Source organism: Lathyrus oleraceus, chromosome 6 (assembly GCF_024323335.1).
Source record: "Lathyrus oleraceus cultivar Zhongwan6 chromosome 6, CAAS_Psat_ZW6_1.0, whole genome shotgun sequence".
Lineage (NCBI taxonomy): Eukaryota > Viridiplantae > Streptophyta > Magnoliopsida > Fabales > Fabaceae > Lathyrus > Lathyrus oleraceus.
Window position 1 is genome coordinate 314,699,668 of NC_066584.1, and position 17,100 is coordinate 314,716,767.

A 17,100-nucleotide genomic window follows, 5' to 3' on the forward strand; every position below is an offset into this window, starting at 1 on the left:
CGAGTTCCTCAACGGAGTGACTCGTGCTCCCCAATAGAATCCCTGGAGGGGGACGCTTTTTATGCATTCATCATGTAGAATAAGCATAGCATGTTGCATAGAAAAATAAACCGCGTAGCATTTCCATAATTAGGGAGCATTACGCGGAAAAAGTCATTCATCATTGCAAGCATAAGCTAGTCTCAAGCCGTGGTTATCGTTTGAGAAGTGGTTTTGCCCAAAGGTGAAGAGGTGTTACTCCGAGGAGTTTAGCCTCATGATTTAATCACAGGTATTTCCCAGTAGTGCGATACTGGAAGGATTTGTTTCCGTCAAGCAGAGATGGGAGGTGTTATGTGATCAGCACAGTTCAAGCCGTGGTTACTGCTTGAAATTTTGTTTCGCCGAATGGTGAAGATGTTACTCTGAGGAGTTTAGCATCGTGATGTCAGATCAGCAATGTTCTCCAGTAGTGCGATACTGGATGAGTTTTTTCCGTCGGACGGAGAGGGAAGTAAAATCGAAGGATGTTACGCGATCAGCGCGATTTTCGGGGTTCAATTGGAGAAAGGGAAATGTTGAGACATTTTCTGGAGAGCGGGGTTCATATGGAGATTGGAGATGAAGATTATATCCAGGATGAGGTCCTTAGGATTATCTTCTGTTCATGTGTCACCTTAGACTTTAGCAGAGGCCAACAGAAGTCGTTAGGGGTGTCTTCTGAAGAAGAGATGCACATGTTACCTTCCTTTTGTGAAGGTGTACCCTCTGATATGTCGCCCTCAGAGTGGTTTGGTGTTATTTCCGATGTTGCCAGCGGAATTATCACGAGAGATGGGAGAACGGGGTTCAAATGGAGAAAAGGAAATGTTGCGACATTTTCTGGAGATCGGGGTTCAAATGGAGAAGGGGAGATGTTGCGACATTTTCTGGAGAATGGGGTTCACAATGGCGATTGCAAGTTATCGTCAGGCGACTGGGGTTCAAATGGAGAAAAGGAGACACGAGGTGTTTTCTGGAGAATGGGGTTCATTATTTTGGCAAACAAAGTATCGGGGTTCGAATGCAGTGATCGGGGATCATTTGCGCAGAAGAAATTTGGGGTTCAAGAAAATAAAAAGGGTGAAGAGAAATTATCAGAAAAATTTCGGGGTTCAAGAAAAGCATAAAGAAAATCAAAAAGAAATATAATCCCTAGCGGATGTGTGGTGTTCAAGCCATGGTTGTCCCTGCGTTACCATTTATTTTGGTATCCAGGTCGACGTTCTGTTTCGGTGATCAGGCCGACTTTCTCCGTTCCAGACGGATTCTTTCAGAAGATTGTGTTTCTTTGCCGATTCTGACAGGCATTGTTATTTATTTCCCATCAGAGTGCAAATTGTTCGTCTGTTCTTGGTATTCAATCACTCTTCATCCTGATCATCTGAAAGCCGAGGCTATTCATATCGACAGGTTCATAGTGGATTGAATAGGGGCAGCTGTAACACCTCAAAATTTGCCCTCCTCTCTTGGGACTAGCTTAACATATTGCATTGCATTTCTTAGGTCATTAGTCATTGCATATTGCATATCATGTGTGTAGCACCTCAAATTTGCACCTACATTTTGTACATACATTTTCATCATTAGTTCATTAACATAATATAGTCCACTGCATAACATTGCATTGTCCATTTGCCCAAGTGCAAGCCAATCAGGAGAATTAGATCAAACTGATCAGGAGACCAGTCAGTCAAGCAAACAAGTACAATCTCCATTGAGCCAAGGCCCTAGGGTTGGTCCAACATGTTCACATGACTTGGGGATCCATTTGAAGGGTTTTGATCAAGGTTTGGATGTTCAGAGGTCATCAGTCAATGCACAATCAGTCAGAAACCCTAAAAAGTCAAACTTGGTCAACTGGGCTTGATTTTTTGGTTTTGATGGATGGATTTGGTTTGAGAGAGCTTATTCATGTCCAAATAGGCCTCATATATCATGGCAAACATCATCATTGAAGAATTTGAAGCCAAATCAGAAATTTCCAAAAATAGAAACTGGACCTGTAATTTTAACTGCCAAAAATGGAAACTTCTTGGTCCCAAACTTACATCATGATACAAGCTTCAAATGAATTTTTGCCCAACATGAAAGTTGAAGATATTGTTCTCCCATTTCCAAAAAGTCCAAGAACTCTCAATTCCCATGTATGGTTGGCAAGATATGATCATTTCATTTTCAAAAATTCTTGAACTTCAAAAGGCCATATCTCTCAAACCATTTGGCCAAATTTGGTGAGGTTTTTTCCAACAAGTCATATTTGATCCCCTCTTTCCAAAAATGTCATCATCATTCATCAAAACATCACCATTCAAAATGGCCTTTTTGGACTTGTCTTAATTAATTTCAAGTGTAGTGAAAAATTGAGTTTTTGAATTAGGCATTTCTAACATTTTTGGCCATTTGGGAATGTTCTGAAATGTTGTTTTGGTCATGTTTGCAAGCCCATTTCGCAGCCAGCACCATACACCTCACCATAAGAACCAAAATGCTCCAATTAGCAAAATGGTCATTTTTAGCAAATCATGATTAACACATGCTTAGCCAATACAAAACAGAAGTATATAAGCTATTTTTCTGCCATTCTAAACCCTAGCAGCCATCAATTGAAGACAGAAAAATTCCTTTCTCTCAAAAATCTCATTTCCTCATTTTTGAACTTTGGCTAAAAAACCCAAAAGAACTCGAGCTGTCTTGTTGGTTTCATCATGTGCTTACCATTTTGAGCTGATTGTAAGCTTCATTTTCCCACTGTAAGCAAGTTTTCCAGTGCTGCTATTCAAGAACACATTAATGGCAAATCACGATTTGAGCATTTTCAAGGAGAGCTGAGCTTTAAACCTTCCTCCATTCACCTCCTGGACACCTCTTGGACATCTGTTTGAGCTTACAACATCCAAACATCACTGTTGCACAAATTTCTTCAAAATCAAGTAAGGTTTCGAATCTCTCATTTTTCGAAATCATGGTATGCAATGTGTAGATCTCTTTACCCTGATCATTATGAGCTTTGAATGGTTGAAAATGGTTAAGTATTTAACAAGTTATGTTGAAATGAATGATGATGATTCAAACTTGTTTTTGCATGTTACTTGATGGATAGCTCGATTTAGTGAAAACCATGGTTAGATTTGGACTGTATGTTGTTTGCTGATCATGATAGTGTGTTCGATTGTTATTTCTGGGTGAATTAATTTTTTCGATTTGCTGAAGAAGATGATGTACAGTGTTGTCGCATAAACCCTAAGTCGTTCCCAGAATTTCCTCATGTTGCATGCATTTGGTTACTGTTACATTGAATCGGCCAATCAAAACATTTCGTGTCCCTGTGCTAAACGCTGCGTTTTACTAAGTTGTGCTGAGAATTACAAATATGCCATCGGTTTCAATTAAATCCATTAATTCATTTTATTTGTTTAATATTTATTGCATTTTGATTCAACAACTTACAAAAATCATATCATCATCATCTTTGATCCAAATTTCATGGGAATTTTTGCATTGTGTTCTGTTTGATCTCTACTTTTTTATCATGATTTTTGCTGTTTTTTTTGGATGAGTGAATTTTAAATGGTATTAGGGTTTGTGACATGTATGCATATTTTGTACATTTTGCCAAATCATTTATGAAATTGTGATGCATTATCCAATGGCCCTGAAATTTTTTGTACACAAACTAGACACATTCATGGTGATTTTGGTGTAGAGTTTGTTAATTTATCATCTCTGGTCATTGAGTTATGATTTTTTGAATTAGGGTGTGACAATTTGTGTCACACCATGGATGTACAATTTCATGATTTTCTTTACCATGCTTCTTGACCTCCAATTGATTTGAATTTTTGCATGAACCTACTTGTGTATGTCTAGTTTACATGTGATTTTTCTTGGAATTATTTGTGGCATTTCCTAATTGTTTGAGATTTTCTCCCCTGTTTGACCAAAATGTTGACTTGTGTGATACATGTTGCCATTTCATTTGTGAAATGCTCATACTTTACTAGATGGACATGAAATTTTACATGAGATTACTAGACATCTTAAGCTTTGCCATGGTTTTAGTCCCATTCATTTATCATATGCCATCTCTGATATATGAATTTTTCAAGTTGATGCATGATTGGTTGACTTCTTTGAGCATGTTTAAAATTGCTTTGACTTTCTGATTTTCATTGACTGCCTTCCACTTGTCCAAATGAGATGAAATTTGACATGCTTACCATGCTGTGGATTGTGATTGATCATGATTTATTTGATGATTTTTGGAAATGTTTAAGATTGCTTTTGATTCAAGTCTTGCTGTTGACTTCTATGAGCTTCTAAATGCCATGTTTTGACCTAACTTGTTCATGAAATGATGATGATGATTGATATGAATGTGAAACCAATTGGTATTGTTTCTTGATTGTTTGAACATGATTTTGGATACTTTCCCTTTGCTGTTTTAACTTTCTCATTCACTTTTGACCCTAGGCTTGCCCTAGTGGTCCTGTTACTCACATTTGAGTTCATGTTTTCAGGTTGACCAACAAATGGCCAATGAGACCAATTCTTTTTTATTGAACTTGCTTGTTTATCATGACTAACATGTTATTTTTGTAGGTTGCTTGGCTCACATGCCTTGAGCCTTGTGCCTTGCACATTCACTTGCTTATGATTAACTGTTGATGTCTGTTTCCTTTTGCTTTGTTTTGAAGTTGTATACTAATGTCTGCTTGACTATTTCAGGTGCTTTTAGTTGCTCAGTTCCTTGTGAACTTTTGCTTTGCTTTGCTTGTATAAGCAATTTGCATTGAGGTATACTTCTAAATCTTCATGTAGTCTGGAAGACCTGGCCTGTTACTTGGCCAGGCAACTGTCTGAAGTCCTCCTTAAGAGGCAATGTTTGTGACTGTTTACATTTGTCCTAGTATGGAGTCAAAGACCTCCTAAGTGAAGAGGCAATTGGCAGAACCCAAGGGATATGCAACCTATCCCCTGCTATTCTGTGTGTCATCTGTTTTGCTCACACCACTGTGTTGATGCATTGCAGATACAAACCCAAGATCTTGTACAATTGTACAGTTGAGTCAGTTTTAAATGTGTAGAAGGGTTCCCACTTTCTGAACCCACACATTCTTGTCTTAAGCTCTCCCAGGCCAGAGATAAGAGTTGTGAAGTCCTATCTTCACTCACCTTTCATCTGCTTCACCTTAGCCCCTCAATGGCAAGGTTAAGAGCTAACATTACCCAGTTCCAGTGGTTTGTTTGTTGAGGTTGATATGACCCCTCGACTAAAACCTAACCTTGATTGAGCCCATTGTTTGCATATAGTGTGTGCTACTTGTGCTTGTGTGTTTGTGTGACTTACTTCCTGTGCAAGTTAGGTTTAGTGTGACTTGCTTCCTGTGCAAGTTAGGTTTAGTTTGGCTTGCTTCCTGTGCAAGTCAGGGTTAGGATAGGCTTGCTTCCTGTGCAAGTTAGCTAGAAACCTTAACTTAGGGATGATTTGCATGATAACATCTAGGCTCGAGTCGTAGTCTCCCTAGTTGTGTCTCCTTCTGTTATCTGGTTAGGCTAGTCTTTCTCCCCTCTGTAGGGGAACTACATCGCCCTGATCCTCGTTCCAGACGAGGTATGTAGGCAGGAGACCGTGCGAGGTCTCTCCGGGCACCTTTTTTTTTCTTTTTGTGTGTGTTGTTTGACGATTGCTAGGCTCGAGTTCCCGACTCCTTAGCAATTTGTTGTCTGTTTGTTCTTGTTGTGTGCTTGGAAGCCGGTATAAGTCCATCGAGTGACATCTGGGTTCCAGTGTGCGTGTGTTGGTTTGGATGCTGATGTAAGTCCAGTGATTGGCATTCGGGCTCCACGTTTGCCTTTGCCTGTTTTTGTGTGCGTGTCAGCCGAGCTACGAATGCTCTGATTCTCCTTTGTCCAAGGAGATACGTATGCATAGGACGCGATATCCTAGCGAGCATGTGTCGTTTCCCCAGTTCGAACTACTTTGACTCTGATGTCTATGCCTGATAGACTAAGTAGGCCCAGGATGCGATATCCTGCCGAGTCAGTTTCAGTCTTATTTGTTTTCTTGTGTCTCTTTCAGCCAGTGTGTGTGTGTGTGGTGTTTGTTTTAGCAACCTTTTCTTTCCTAGAGCGTGGATCCCGTCGAGTACGACGGACGTGAGGGGTGCTAATACCTTCCCCTTGCGTAACCGACTCCCTTACCCTTTCTCTTTGGTCGCGAGACCATGTCTTTTCCAGGTTTACTCTGAGCGTTTCCTTTCCCTCTTTTGGGATAAATAACGCACGGTGGCGGCTCTGTTGTTCTGTTTTCCCGCCGGTTTTTCGCGTAATGCGACAGCTGGCGACTCTGCTGGGGAACTGCATAGATGTTGACCTGTGCTGGTCCATCTTCCCTAAGCGAGTCTCTCCTAGCGCTCTAGGTTGGGGTTTTGGTTGCTTTGTGCTTTTATTTATTGCATTCATTGTTTATTGTTTGCATTTATTGTTTGCATTTATGTTTGCATTCATTCATATTCATCTGTTCATCTGGCTGTGCTGTGATCTTTCTGTTTGGGGTGGGAGTTACTCGAGGTAAAAGGCCCAATACCCAGGCTATGAGTGAAATCTAGGATACCTAGGAATAGAGTGATTCATGGGAAGCGGGTGGTATTGCGCCACTCAGCGGAACATTGATATCACGAACAGTTCAGACCCTGGTGGGATATTGTCGTTGCATACTTCAGGTGTGTATATGATGATATTCTGCGAAAGGTTATTTATGCTGTGTTTCTCTCAACCTTACCCTGGCCTAGACGACACCCGTGAGTGGGGAGGGAATGATCTTTATTACAGGTACAGATGGTGACTCAGGTGGTGACTAATGGTTCCGTTGATCAGAGTCATATTTATAAGTCGGATTTATGGTCATTTATTGCCGAGACGCCGGAGTGCTGTCCGAGTTATCAGTGGGGATCCATTTATTTCAGGATTCCCCGGGCCGATTCAGAGGTTATGGGTATCTGATCAGAGATTGGTTGGTGATGATGATGATGGTGTATCTTTCAGTTCCGTTTATTTCGGAACCCTTGAGTCGGATTTATGGTTAATCAGACTTCAGATGGTTGTGATTGGTTCAGAGATCAGGGTTGTGATTCAGAGTAACAGATGATTAGATGACTCGGAGGATGGCACAGTGCATTGCATTCATTCATCTGCATCATTCTCATTTTGCATTCATCTGCATCAAACCTACGTCTAGCCATATGAGGAGTATTATTGATTGAGAATCTGGTTGAGAGACATCTGAATGTCAAAATGTTATTGGTGAAATATTATCTGTCTCGATGAAACCAGAATCAAAGGACAGAACCTTCCTCATATGGACAGACGTTGCATTCATGCATATTAACCTGTTCGCTGTTTTGCAGGTATCTGTTGCTAACGTGCTTGATTGTTTGAGGAATCATTGCGCGTGCTCGTAGAGTTGTACCTTTGCGCTCAACCCGACCTCACAGATACTTCACGAGGCGCAACACTCCTCGACTGATGGATCTTCCAAACACAGATATCCTCGAGCTAAAAGACAAGATGACTGAGTTGATCAACATCATGCAAGGCTTTGCAGTTGGTCAGAAAGCTCTAGCAGACAAAGTTGAGAAGCTCGAGCGGGCTTCAGCAGCAAACAGTGGTGTAAACTTGGATGGTGTCTCCAACCAGGGGCTGGGTGGTTCTAGAGATGGTGAAAAGAGAGCAACGGTGGGTATGGTAAATGATAATGCTGGTGGTTTTGGCACTGCTACAGGGGGTCAACCTGGTCAGATGGGTCCTAAGATGGGTCCTCCATTCTTCGGGGTTGAGGATGACAGAGAGGAAGACGGGGAAGCAGACCAGTTCTCGATGCATAATGAACCTTTTGGTCAGTACAGTGCTCCGCCACAGAACAAAGAGATTCAGCTGCTGGCTGAAAAGATCAGAGCTCTGGAGAGCTATGCCACTCCTGGGGTGGTAAACATGTCAAACATGGGGCTAGTGGAGGGGATTGTGATCCCGCAAAAGTTTAAAGCGCCCGCGTTTGATCGCTATAATGGGAGTTCCTGCCCCGAGACTCATCTGCAGGCTTTTGTCCGCAAGATCTCAGCTTACACCATGGACCAAAAGCTGTGGATGTACTTCTTCCAGGACAGTCTGTCTGGAGGATCTTTGGAATGGTATACCAAGCTGAAATCTTCTGATATCAAGGATTGGCAAGATCTGGGGGACGCATTCTTTAAGCAGTATCAGTTCAATGCTGATATGGCCCCGAGTCGTACCCAGCTGCAGGGTATGTCTCAAAAGAATAACGAAGGGTTTAAAGAATACGCTCAGAGGTGGAGGGAGTTGGCTGCCAGAGTGTAACCTCCATTAGTTGACAGAGAGATGTCTGATCTCTTTATGGGGACTTTGCAGGGGGCGTATGCTGAGAGGATGGTTGGTTGTCCGGTGACCAACTTTTTAGATATAGTTGTGGCTGGGGAGAGAATTGAGAGCTGGTTGAAGCTCGGGAAGATTCAGGGTGTAGCTTCGTCGTCTGGGTCAAAGAAGCCCTTTGGGAATGGACAGAGGAAGAAGGAGGGTGATACCAGTGCAGTATACACACAAAGAGGACCCAGTAGGGATCGTTACTTCCAGCATACTGCTGCGGTAACCATTCCTGCTGAGCATCAGCCTGCACAACAACAACAACAACAACAACCTCAACAACAAAGACAACCATTTCAGCAGAGGCCTCAGAGGGCTGGTTATCAGGTGTGGGGGAGAGCAGTTGATAGGCAGTTTGACAGGCCGCCTGTGACTTATTCTTTTCTGTTTAAAAAGTTGATGGACTTGGGGCTGGTACAGACAAGGACTCTAGCACCTTTGAGACCTGATCAAAGGCCAGCCAACTATGATGAAAATGCAAAGTGTGAATTCCATTCGGGTGCTCCTGGACATAATATAGAGAACTGTAAAGCTTTTAAGCACACAGTTCAAGACTTGGTGGATTCGAAAGCTATCAACTTTGCACCGTCTCCCAACGTGAATGCTAATCCCATGCCCGTGCATGGTCAAAGGGGGGTGAATGCTATCTCTGAGGAGGGCAGAGTTGGGTTGTCAAGTGTTAATCAGTTGAAGACTCCTCTGGCTGAGGTCAAGAGGCAGTTGTTGAAGAATGGGGTTTATCCAGGCTGTGATGAGCAATGTGCTGAGTGCGTTGGTGCCCCTGATGGGTGTGAACTCTTAAGGAAGACTGTCCAGAGTTTGATGGACGATGGGAGTATTTTGATTGAGAAGGTTGATATGGGAAAAGAAGAGGTCTCCACCATAACAATTTATTTTGACCCGGTAGATTTGTCTACCCTGGCGGAGGCGGCTCCAGTTACCATCACGGTACCTGGACCCATTCCGTATGACAAAGAGGATGCCGTACCATGGCATTATGGTGGAGAGGTATACTGCAATGGTGAGAGGGTAGAGGATCAGACTGCGGATGAAACCACCGTTTCGAAGGTGGATAATGCCGGTCCTAGCGGTTTCACTCGCAGTGGCAGACTGTTTGCTCCGGATGCCTTAAGGAGAGAAGAAGGAGAAAAAGAGAAAAAAGAAAAGGCTGAGGCTTTAGCCAGGGCAAAAGGGAAAGCAGTGGTGAGTGATAGTACTCCAGTGGTGACACCGGCGCCGCTTGGGTCGGAAGAAAAACTTGATGATGATGCAGAGGAATTCTTGAGAATCATCAAGAAGTCTGAGTACAAATTGGTTGACCATCTGCAACAGACTCCTTCCAAAATATCCATTTTGTCCTTGTTGTTAAGCTCTGAGGGTCACAGGGAGGCTTTGTTGAAGATTTTGAGGAAAGCCTATGTTCCTCAAGAGATTACCATTAACCAGTTGGAGACGGTCGTGTTTAACATGCATGCCAGCCATGGGTTGGGTTTTACAACCATGGACTTGACTGTGGATGGGAGAAATCACAATCGGGCGTTACACATAGCGATGGAATGTAAAGGAGCCGTGCTTTCGCATGTGCTGGTTGATACCGGCTCCTCTTTGAATGTGTTGCCGAAGAAGGCTCTGGCAAAGTTGAATTGTGATGGGCTGATTCTGACTCCGACTTATTTAATAGTGCGAGCATTCGATGGGTCGAAGCGGGCCGTGTTTGGAGAGGTTGAGCTTCCTGTGAAGATAGGCCCAGAGGTGTTCAAGTCGACTTTTTACGTCATGGATATCCAGCCGGCATATAGTTGCCTGTTGGGTCGACCATGGATCCATGCTGCTGGCGCAGTGACCTCGACTTTACACCAAAAGTTGAAATACATCTGGGAGGGACAGGTCGTCACTGTCTGCGGAGAGGAGAATATCTTTGTCAGCCACCTGTCCTCATTCAAATATGTGGAGATGGATGGCGAAATCTGGGAGACGCCAAGTCAAGCTTTCGAAACCGTTAAGGTGGAGAATGCTCTGTTTGCCAAAGAGGAGGAGAAACCGTCAATTGCTTCGTACAAACAGGCCGCCGAGGTGGTAAAGAATGGAGAGGCTCCTGGTTGGGGCAGGATGATGGATATCTCCGCAAAGAAAGATCGCTTCGGAGTGGGTTACCAGCCGGGCCGAGGCTCAGGACAAGGCAGAGGACGCCGTACGTCAGTAACATTCACAAGCGCCGGAATGCTGGATCCGGATCACATTTGCATGATGAGCGAGGAAGCTGATAGCGACTGCGACGTTGACCGGTGGATAAAGCCGTGCGCACCAGGGATGGGAATCCAAAACTGGAAGGCTGAAAAGATCATCCGGGTCACTCTGCTGGAAGAGTAATATTTTTCTTGTTTTGATTTTATGTGCATGAAAGCCATACGCGTTGCCCGACACGTAATGGTCCATTGTAAGGGCCACCTCATGTTTAAATTTGCAAGTTCGCATCATTAATAAAAGGATGTTTTTCAATTAAAAGCGATGTTCCCTGTTTTTCATTTATTTTTGCAGTTTAAAAATAAAAATAAAATAAAAATGGCAATGTTTTCATTTTCTTTTTCAATTTGTCACACACCGGTTCTAAAGCAATGCATGAATCAACATTCATGCAGATGTGATTCTTCTCCGGAACTCATTGATAACAATCCTGTTACACCCTCGTATGACTTCGACAATCCAATCTATCACGCTGAAGAAGAAGGCGAAGAAGATTGTGAACTGCCAGGGGAATTAGCCAGGTTGTTGAAACAAGAGGAGAAGGTGATTCAGCCGCATGAAGAGCAGATTGAGGTTGTGAACTTGGGTACCGACGAGGTCAAAAAAGAAGTGAAAATCGGGGCTGCTTTGGAGGAAAGTGTCAAGAGCAGAATGGTAGCACTGTTGAAAGAGTATGTCGACATCTTTGCCTGGTCTTATCAAGATATGCCAGGGTTGGATACCGATATTGTTGTGCACAAGCTACCGTTGAGAGCAGATTGTCCTCCAGTGAAGCAGAAATTGCGCAGAACTCGACCTGACATGGCGATGAAAATCAAAGAAGAAGTGCAGAAGCAGTGGGATGCTGGTTTCCTTGCTGTCACTAATTATCCGCCGTGGGTTGCAAATATCGTGCCAGTTCCGAAGAAGGATGGGAAGGTGAGAATGTGTGTGGACTACCGAGATCTGAACAGAGCTAGTCCGAAAGATTATTTTCCGCTACCTCACATCGATGTGTTGGTAGATAATACAGCTCAATTCTCGGTGTTTTCCTTCATGGATGGCTTTTCTGGTTATAATCAAATTAAAATGTCGCCAGATGATATGGAGAAAACAACGTTCATCACACCGTGGGGTACCTTTTGTTACAAGGTGATGCCATTCGGTCTCAAGAACGCCGGTGCTACTTATCAGAGGGCCATGGTGACTTTGTTTCATGATATGATTCATCATGAAATCGAAGGCTATGTTGATGACATGATAGCAAAGTCCCAGACAGAAGAGGGGCATTTGGTAGATTTGGCCAAGTTGTTCGACCGACTGAGACAGTTTAGACTGAGGTTGAATCCGAACAAGTGCACGTTCGGAGTGCGGTCCGGTAAATTGCTGGGGTTTATTGTAAGTGAGAAAGGAATCGAGGTTGATCCTGCAAAGGTAAAAGCAATAAGAGAAATGCCTGAACCGAGAACGGAGAAGGAGGTTCGTGGTTTCTTAGGTAGATTGAACTACATTTCACGGTTCATATCTCATCTAACAGCCACGTGCGAACCGATATTCAAGTTGTTGAAAAAAGATCAAACGGTCAGGTGGAATGATGATTGCCAAGCGGCATTTGAAAAAATAAAAGAATATTTGCAGGAGCCTCCGATTCTGATGCCTCCTGTGGAGGGAAGACCGTTAATTCTGTACCTGACGGTCCTTGAGGGGTCTATGGGGTGTGTATTGGGGCAGCATGACGAGCCTGGTCGAAAAGAGCATGCCATATACTACCTTAGCAAAAAGTTTACCGACTGTGAAACAAGATATTCACTGCTCGAGAAAACTTGTTGTGCTTTGGTCTGGGTTGCTCGCCGACTAAGGCAGTACATGCTGGTTCATACCACTTTATTGATTTCCAAGATGGATCCAATCAAGTACATTTTCGAAAAGCCAGCATTGACCGGACGGGTTGCGAGATGGAAAATGATTTTGACTGAATATGATATACAGTATACCTCTCAGAAGGCTATCAAGGGGAGTGTATTGTCTGATTACCTCGCTCAGTAACCCATTGATGATTATCAACCGATGAAGTTTGAATTCCCTGATGAGGACATCATGTTTCTCAAATCGAAAGATTGCGAGGAACCAATCCCGGAGGAGGGGCCTGACCCTGAATCCGAATGGATTTTGATGTTTGATGGGGCCGTTAACGTGAATGGAAGCGGTGTTGGTGTTGTTTTGGTTACGCCGAAAGGATCCCACATTCCTTTTGCTGCCCGGCTAACATTTGAGTGCACCAACAACGTGGCTGAATATGAAGCTTGTATATTGGGAATTGAGGAGGCGATTGATTTGAGGATCAAGAACCTTGTCATATATGGAGATTCAGCTCTGGTGATAAATCAGGTTAACGGGAAGTGGTATACGCATCAATCTCATTTAGTGCCGTACCGAGATTATACGAGGAGATTGTTGACGTTTTTCACCAAGGTGAAGATGCATCATGTGCCCAGAGAGGAGAATCCTTTGGCAGATGCTTTGGCTACTCTAGCCGCCTTGATTAAGGTGCAGTGGTGGAATCAGTTCCCCAGTGTTGAGGTTGGACGTTTGGATAGGCCGGCTTATGTGTTTGCTGTTGATACAGCGCCTGATGATGAGAAGCCGTGGTATTACGATATCAAGCGCTATCTGGAGACTCAAGAGTATCCCGAGGGAGCATCTAAAAAGGACCGAAAGACTCTGCGGAGGTTGGCCATGGTGTTCTACCTGAATAAGGATGGGGTTTTGTATAAGAGGAACTTTGATTGGGTCTTGCTAAGATGTGTTGATGATAAAGAAGCAAGCCAATTGATGAAAGAGGTTCATGAAGGATCGTTCGGTACCCATGCCAGTGGGAATGCAATGGTAAGGAAGCTGCTGAGGGCAGGTTATTATTGGATGACAATGGAGGCCCAATGTTTTAATTTCGTGCGGAAGTGTCATAAATGCCAGATTTATGCTGATAAGGTGCACGTGCCTCCAAATCCTTTGAGCTTAATGTCGTCTCCATGGCCGTTTGCTATGTGGGGCATTGATATGATCGGAAAGATTGAGCCTCCGGCTTCGAATGGGCATCGGTTCATATTAGTGGCTATTGATTACTTCACCAAGTGGGTTGAAGCAGCCTCTTATACGAACGTGACGAAGCAGGTTGTGGCCAGGTTTCTCAAGAGAGACATCATTTGCAGATATGGGGTTCCCGAGAGAATCATTACTGATAATGGTTCTAATTTGAACAATAAGATGATGGCAGAACTGTGCCGGGAATTCAAGATCGAGCATCATAATTCTTCTCCTTATCGTCCGAAGATGAATGGGGCGGTTGAGGCAGCCAACAAGAATATCAAGAAGATTGTGCAGAAAATGGTGGTAACCTATAAAGACTGGCATGAGATGTTGCCGTTTGCATTGCACGGGTATCGAACGTCGGTGCGTACATCTACTGGGGCAACTCCTTTCTCATTGGTGTATGGGATGGAGGTTGTATTACCTATTGAGGTTCAGATTCCCTCTTTGAGAGTCCTGATGGACGTGAAATTGCAAGAGGCTGAATGGGTAAGAACCCGATACGTGATAACACGAAATTATATCATATTTTAGGACTTAATTCCATTAAATTCTATGACTATTTATTTCGGTTTACTGCATTTTATGAGATATTACGTGGTATTTTCTTCCTATTTGTCTCAGGTAGTCTATTTTGAAGAACAAGTGAAAATGGAAGAAAAGGAGGTGCAAAAAGGAGAGAAAAGGAACCAAATGCCAAAGCCTAGCCCAAAGCGCACAAGTCACCAATGCTGTGCCTGTGACGGACGTCACAGGGTGCGTGACGAGCGTCACGCAAAGTAGCCTTGTGACGGACGTCACACATGGTGTGACGAGCGTCACACCGTTCCATTATTTTTTTGACGCAAGTAACGCCCTCAGAAGACTTGAAGAAGAGACGTTGAGGAGTTTGTGTCCTATATCCACGCCGTGCATTTAGCCACGTTGAAGAACTTGAGAAACGGAAAGCAGTTACCAACACCAATATAAATAGCTATCTCTAAAACCTAAAAGGGTTCCTCGGTTTTTCCACGCTCATATTGTCGAAGCTTTACCAATTTTCTTTTCACGCTTTTGCTTATTTTTTTTCTTTTCCAGCAACTTAACATCGTTTATTTTATTTATTTCTTTTGCAAGTTCTACATTCTTTTTCCCTTGCAATTTACCTTTCCCCTTTTAGCATTTAGATATTTTTCGCATAATAGTTTCTACACCGGAAACTATTGTGCAACTTTTTATCGGATCTAACCTTACGTTAGATTCTAGTTTTATTTCCTTGGTTTAATTTATTGTTTAATTGAAGAATCGAAGAACAAATCCTACCGGCTTGTGGTGGAGTGTTCAAGACTATTGTATTACGCATTCAGGTTCTTTAATCATTATTTAATATTTTGTTTTATTATTTATCTATATTATCTGCCTGGAATGAGTCTGTTTATGCATGATATGTATGCTTGTTTATTTAGCATGTCTGGCTAATTCGCCTAGGTATCGGTATGTAAAGTAAGCAGAATAAGGGATCAAGACTGAGTCGGTCTATTTAAACTTAAAATTAAAATCAATCTTTTTACGGTCTCAACTTACAGGTTTAATAACAAGATTTTTTACAAAAAGTAAAGGACATAAAGAAGTTAAAATCAATAGAGCGAGAGTTTGAGGTTTTAACTGGACAGTGTAAGTTAGGCATTAATTCTAGATCAGGGCGAGAGCAAGTTTTAGAGTTAATTAAATTCTGACCTTTTCCAAAAAGTATTTTTAAAGATTGAATGTGAGGACGAGAGTTAAGCATTTGGATTTAATTGTATAACCTAAGTCAACAGAGCGAGAGTTTGAGATAAGGGTGTTTAAAACGGTCAGTGTTTTCTTAAAAAGAGTTTCTGCAACTTTATTGCTTTCAAAATATGGTTTTTGACTTAATTATAAGTGACAGCTACATTAATATAAAATCATGGTTTATCCAACAGAGCGAGAGTTTGAGATAAAACCTTTAACCAATAAAGTTAACTGAAACGATTTACTTTAAAACCAAGAAACCGACAAAGACTTGATTCCCTAGTTTTGACGAACTACATACCGATATCCGTTTTATTAATATTTAATCTAGATCTTAGTTTAGCCTTTAGTTTTTCCCCAAACAATCAAACATTTTTCACCTTAGATTTACGTAGTAACCTTAGATAACGGTATATCGATTCATAAATCCCTGTGGGATCGATATCTTTTAAAACTACGCGATAGAACTGTGCACTTGCAGTTTGTATCCCATTCTCGACTCACGCAGTCGAGCGATCAAGTTTTTGGCGCCGTTGCCGGGGACTTTTATTTAATCGATATCGTAACTCTTCCGTTACGCTGTAGAGACTAAGGTTTCTTTTTCTTCTATTCTTTCTTTCGTTGATTTGTATGCCACGCACTCGCTCACAAGGCGAACCGCTCTATCTACGAATCAAAGATATCGAACTATATCTCCGAGTCTTACGACGAATTCGGGAATATCGTGCTGAAAACAATCTCCCTCCTATCGAACTTCCTGATATCAAAAACCTTTTTCCTTCGATACCCGAGATGGCAGAACCAGCTCGTGCTCTTAGAGATTACGCCGCTCCATCGCAAGATGAACCACATTCAAGTATTGCTCCGCCCGCAATCGAAGCAAACAACTTCGAACTTAAACCTTCGCTGTTGCAGGCTGTGCAACAGAACCAATTCTCTGGAAATCTTACCGAAGATCCAAACCTTCATTTATCCGTATTTGTTCAATACGCTGATACTGTTAAAGCTAATGGCGTCACTTCAGAGGCAATTCGACTTCGTCTTTTTCCTTTCTCCTTAAGAGATAGCGCTAGAAGATGGCTTCAATCTCTTCCTTCCAACTCAGTCACCACCTGGAACGAGTTGAAGAAAGTTTTTCTTGCCCGATATTTTCCGCCAAGCAAAACAGCTATGTTAAGAGCCCAGATAAACGGATTTAAACAGAAAGACAACGAGTCTCTTTTCGAAGCATGGGAAAGATACAAAGACATGATGAGACTTTGCCCACACCATGGTTTGGAAGACTGGTTAGTAATTCACACATTTTATAATGGTCTCTTATACAACACAAGGTTAACAATAGACGCCGCTGCAGGTGGTGCACTAATGAACAAACCTTATGCTGATGCTTACCAGCTTATCGAGAGCATGGCCCAAAACCACTATCAGTGGGGAACCGAACGAACAACGGTGGAAAAACCTCAACCGAAAACTGGCATGTACGAGATAAGTAACCTTGATCACGTCAATGCAAAAGTGGATGCTTTGGTCCAGAAAATTGAAAGTTTAAACGTATCACCTCCAGCCGCCGTGGTTGCTATA

The 17,100-nt window shown here is 42.6% G+C and overlaps 1 pseudogene; it reads right to left on the reverse strand.

Moving 5' to 3' along the window:
- Positions 1-16,696: 16,696 nt before the first annotated feature.
- On the reverse strand, positions 16,697-16,796 carry LOC127099067 (uncharacterized; annotated as a pseudogene).
- Positions 16,797-17,100: the final 304 nt, after the last annotated feature.